Source organism: Pyxicephalus adspersus, chromosome 5, assembly GCF_032062135.1.
Source record: "Pyxicephalus adspersus chromosome 5, UCB_Pads_2.0, whole genome shotgun sequence".
In the NCBI taxonomy this organism is placed as follows: Eukaryota; Metazoa; Chordata; class Amphibia; order Anura; family Pyxicephalidae; genus Pyxicephalus; species Pyxicephalus adspersus.
The window spans coordinates 12,030,670-12,036,555 of NC_092862.1; the positions used below are offsets into that span (position 1 = coordinate 12,030,670).

The following is a 5,886-nucleotide window of genomic DNA, read 5'->3' on the forward strand; positions in this document are numbered from 1 at the left end:
CTCAGGAGCTCAGACCCAACCTTACCATTACTGAAGTTTCCCTTGATCTCTCAACTCTTGCAATTCAATTCACACACAGAGGTGCAACAATATCAATTCATAAAAAGTTATTTCATTTCTTTAATTTTGGACAAAGAAGGGAGCCACTTTCAGATTTATATTGTTCTTTGTCACCCCATTGGAGCAATGTGCCTTGATTTCCTGTTTTGGTGCCACCCGGTTACCAGGACAGGAGGCAAAGAAATATCCCACCAAAACAAACAAAAAAAAAGTTTGGCTGGAGCTTGACTTTAATTTCAAACATTTCCATAGTGAATTATAGAACAGGCCCAGGCTTTTTTTTTCTTTCCCTCTTCTTATGGTCTCCCCAGTGTGTATGTCTCCTCTAGAGATAAGAATGGTGAAAGAAGGGACTTTAATTAAGTACAAGCTGAATGTGGAGCAGGAACATTACTGTGTAAATGGCAGCTGGTAATTCTGTAGCGGTGTACAATGGGTTCCCTGATCCTTTGTGTCCTGTTTATCCACCACACACCTCTTAATAATGTCACCTCAAAAGGAGTCATTCTTTGCTCTTTGTCAGTAGTTAATCAGTATCGGCCAGATTTTCTGCTTCTATTTGTCCAGATCTGTGTTAACAAAAGCATTTATGGGAAGTAATGCCTTTATTTTTTAATAAAAGCATCAGTCCAATCAAACATGATATTTAAGGCAAAGGGAATAGGGCAGATTTGTCCACTTATGTGTTTTTGATGTTCCTGGTCACCTTGGCTGCTTGTCCTGATGATTGCTCCATGATACAAAATGTAAAAACAAAATATCAATAAGGAGAGGGTAAATCTTTGAAGATCCCAGCAACTTTTTTTATTTGGGAGCTCATGCCCAATGATCTCTTTACTGAAGGCCAGGAGAGAAACAAGAAACCATCAGGTGGATTTGATCATTTTTTGAATTCCTAAAGTAGAACCTTGGCCAGTTGAATTTTAGGTGACCCTCTATACTCAGATATACGGATTGCTGGTACTGTTGTTTAAAACATACACAGAAAAGCATTTTTCAACCAGTGTTTCACTACGTGATGCCCCCAACCCAACACATCTTCTTGTTTTCTTAGGAATGTTCCTGAAAACTATTACTCCCAAATTCCCCTCATTGCATCCATTATGTCTTGAGAGTGGGTTGGTTGGACCATGATAGACCATGATAGAATTGTGGAGCACATTCCACAATAATTTGGCATGTCGATGGGCAGGAAAAGGCTGGCGGCATATGTTTTGTCAATTGCTTATACTATGCAGCTCAGTAAAAAAAAAAAAACTGCATGGGGTTGGGTGGATGACCAGTCAACCTGAACATTTGTAGGCTAAGATGGTGACCGACTCCAAGGATTCCGCATGTGACCCATAGGTTTACATTGAGACAGAAGAACATTAAATACAATCACTGTGGTAACCAATTTACCGAAGAAGCACAAGTTTTGCAGATAACAAGCTGTTTTTTCTGGCTCCATGTTCTGATTTCGTTAAAAAAAAAATCTATACGGCTTGCCAAGTGTCCTCTTTAATTTGGAGTGAGAACCTCAAATTCTTTAGAAAAATTACATTTTATCTTTAGTTATTAAAGTCAATCATTCTGTAAACATTACATATGTGCGTGAATAAACTTCTGATGTTACAATGTACAACAGTATAATTTTTACTTTAAATAAAGTTCCATATTGTATTATAAACAAACTCCTCCTATCACAAGATTCTGGATCAATCCCCATTTAGCAACCAGTAAGCTGTTGGCTTGTCTTTCTGGGTTATTTCAGAAAAAGGACAGCTGGAATTTGGTTGCTGATGGTAACAGACACTTTCTTTTGTTAGAAATTTTAGATGAATATGCTAGTTTTTATAAATGATCTCCAGTGTTATATTCTACAGATGTAGAAGTGGCAGTGTTAGAATGGGTTGATGAACAGAAGAGCTCTGTATGTGTGATAGGAAGCCTTACACGGATCTCAATAGTTTCTTTTGTGCTGTAGAGCAGAGGGTGTTTATTGAGTCCAGTTCTTGCCTGACACGTCGCCCCGTGGTTAAAATAGCCCATTCACAGCTGTATAGTGAGCGCACTGCTCCTTGGCCTGAACCCGTCACGGCATATAGCGCCTCATTCACTGCTGGACTGGGCGCCAGAACATAATGGAGGACGTGATGTAATTGGTTGTTTGCTTTTAATAGACTCGGCTTTTAGTATTATGAAATAACTGCTCCAAGGCACCAATGGAAATGGTCAATTATTCTGGCAATGTCTTAGATACCCTTCAATTACAATAAAAACTGGATAGCCCACTCAGTGTGACCTAATCTGAAATGATTCAGTTCTGTTCATTCTCACTCTGCAAAAACTACAGTGGGTGAAGCCGAGAACCTGTGAACAGGTCAGGTGCATTATTGTAGGCACAGGTTTTGGGCTTTTTGGTATAGTAGGGCGAGAGGAATTAATTTAGCAAGGCACACAGCCAAAACCAATACCATTATTGTTCAGCCTCTTTTAGCCAGGGGCACCACCCGGCAGGTTTCAGTAATGGCCTGCCTGTTTTTAGGTGGCAAAAATACAGGGCCACCTCCTACCTATGGCTTTTTTTCACCCAGCATAAAAAAAAATTCTAAGGAGAATACTGATTAGGCAGGTAAGATAGTTTTCTGTATATTTTGTGTCTGGTTATGGTAAAGCTACATAGGTTGTGTGAATAGTTTTATAAACATTAACCAAATCAGGTAATCCAAGCACCAATATGTTGGCACATGCATATCTGCACAGCTATACAGAGCTTTGGAAATGCATAACCGGCTGTATGTAACAAAGTTCATCTAAACCCAAGAACCAAGGTTGAAAATGATCTATCTCTATCCAGACACATAAAAGGAGTTTCCTATAAAAGAAACTTCTTAATATTTAATATTTGTTCCTATTTAGTGCTACCAGCATCAGATTTGGACTCATTTCTGGGTACGTTGGATACCTGCTCAACCATTTCATTAATCCACCAGTCATGGCTGCGGCAACATAAATCTTGAGACACCTACATTGGACAAACCTGAAACCTGGACAATGTTGAAGATTCTGCTGGGGCTGCAGCTCAGCAAGAAAACAAAGCTAGGAGAAAAGTATTAAGAGTCTTCTTTTAATTGCTGGTCTGAACCACTAATGTCAGTGAATAACAGCATAGCAAGCAATTTAATCTCTATTCATCAGCAATTTGTAGCTTGGACCACCCATACAGGAGAATTTGGAGTAACTGTCTATGCAATTCTGCCGCCAACATGTATAAATTAAGCAAATCTACAAACTGATAAAAAAAAAGCTAGTGAATACATAAAAGAAAAGTGAGAATCTTAGCAAGAATTTGCTTAAAAAGCAAAAAAGGGAACAGAATCGCTGCAAATAGGTAATAATTTGAAGAAATTAAATGTTAAATGTTGGGTTGTAAAAAAAAAAAAAAAAAGAGAAAAATATTTCATCTTTAAAATCTCACTCTTTATAATCTTTCTTCATTGTTTTCTATAAGCGTTGCTTGTCATCTAATCGACATTTCCAAGTGCAAGTTATGAGGCTGTGTAAAACTTGTACTTGCAGAGTAATGTAAACAGCGGCGTGCGTTCCCTGTTGAACTGCGGCCATGTTTATCCTCGTACAGTAGTATTTCTCAGAATGGAGGCAGATGTGCTAAATTTAGCTGTTCTTCTGACAGGACAGACAAGTGTTGGTGTGATGTATGAAGTTTGCATGCTGGAGTCCTGTGTCCCTTCTGCTCTGTTCAGACAGCTGCTTCCCATCAGTCTCTCTGGGGTTGCTTGACCTGACTGCCACCGAAGTTCCACTGTCTTCCATACAGAAGTATGGTTTGCACAAGGAATGTATACAATGTGGACCTGACAGCAGCAAATTTGACATGTAATTGTGGTAAACCAATTTGTTGGCTCTAGATCAGCCTTTCTTGACCTTTTTAACATTGGGAGTACCTAAGATATAACTTTCAGGTCTTCAGGGAAACCTTGCTGTAATTACTATAACCACACAGCTCACAGTATATTAGTGTGGTGGTCATTAGGAAGAATGTCTATTACATTGCTGGCCATTGGGAAGAATTTCACCCTTACAGGTAGCCAAAAACATCATTGGTGTCACCTAAACTGATCTGAGAGGCACAAAATGCTTATTGCTCAAGGAACCCCTAGCAATCGCTGGAGGAACCCTAGGCGTCCACGAAACTCTGGTTGAGAAATACTGCTCCAGATATTAAAAAAAAATCTGAATACTAAATTGCCAATTGGTTATCTTTACAGGACTAGACCTAGCAAAAGTAATTCAAGGATTTGGACCCTAGCATCTCTCAGGCCTAAATAGTTTATTTTAGACCAGTGATAGACAAAATTGAACCAATCTTTGTCCCGAAGCCTCTTTTGTCTTTTGGTTCAGAAGCTGTCGCTTATTGCTATGAACAGAGTGACAGCGTTGTAATCACATATACGCCAGTGAGCAACGTTGTGTTGTACGCAAGCGGCACAATAGACATAGGAGGGTGGCCTAGATTTAAAGGAAGATGTCTTCACCAGACAGGAATTAATACTGTCTTGTCTCATAAATCTAAAACATTACCACTTCACCGTTGTATAGAGACAATAATATCCACTGAAGGGCAGTCCAGAAGTTCTGAGTTGCCCCCAAAACAAGTGATGAGAAGAAATATTCTAACGTCAGCACCTTTTCAGGGTAAATATTCTACTTTGGAGGACTTCTTCGAAGGACAGCTAATTGCAGCATTTTCACCACTTTGACCGTGATGCACCATGACCTGTCACGTATGGGATGGATCCATTGGCTCTTTTTCTCAGACAGTATTTTACTTGTTAAAGTTTTGTATATGTTTTTGAAAACTGACACAACCATTTTTGTACACTGGGGTGCTAAATGGTTTCAATGGGCAAATGCATCTGGCTTTTGATTTAAATTTGAGTTGCAACCGAGATCAGACTTCATTGACCAATGCAGTTGACCTGCATTTGACCTTCTTCTGCTTTTACATTATGAAAGACTTGCATGAGTAGACAAGAACAGAGGCCTGTTGACATTGGTCTATGTTGTCAGAAATTGGAATCCATCCAATAGAAATGCAGACAGCAACAAAATACTCTCTAGGTCCTGTTCATTTCAAACTCCCCAGTGCCCCATGGCTTTGGATTACCATCACATTTTATATTCTAGCCAGCATCTACTCTGCAGTCTGTTTTTTGTTTTTTTTCCAAATCTTTATCCTTCTTAATTCTTTGCAAGTTGAAAATCTGCAATCACAGCCAACTGCCAGTAAATCCCTGAATCACAGCTCCCATTAAAGCATGTGCGGATTCCCTTGCCTTGGTGCGTCTATTAATATCACTTGACTTTATTCACTAGACCAGGAGCTGGCAGCTGAAATTGTGACTGAGGGATGAGTTGCCACATTGCCAATCGCTCCCCCTTCTTCTTTACAGCTATTTTCAGATTTTTCTTCCAGGAGTGTGCAGTGTTGGTGTGCTCTATAGAGATACCAAGGAGGTGGAGGTGCATAAAATAATTAATACTGTTTGGCAGACTTGGGTTCACCGGATGTTTTGGGACAGCAAGTCCCAGCAATGCCGTGCCAGCCAATATTCAACTTAAGTAAACCTAATCAATAAAATCTCATATAAATTCTAATGCAACAATGCAATGTTAGTCAGCATTTGCAACCTGACGCTAAGGATCTTTCTTAAGGTGGCGGGGGTTTATGGTTTATAAGATTTCCTTTACAATGGCTTGAGCAGGAGTGTCCAGGTTCTGATTGATGAGCTATAGTCTAAAAGTGACAACGCCGATTTTTTT

General features: G+C 39.5%; 1 protein-coding gene across 2 annotated transcripts in view; it reads left to right on the top strand.

The window, feature by feature from the left end:
• Window positions 1-5,886, top strand: part of MTSS1 (MTSS I-BAR domain containing 1) — a gene marked incomplete in the record, with an annotated part of 108,556 nt that overhangs the window by 53,146 nt on the left and 49,524 nt on the right.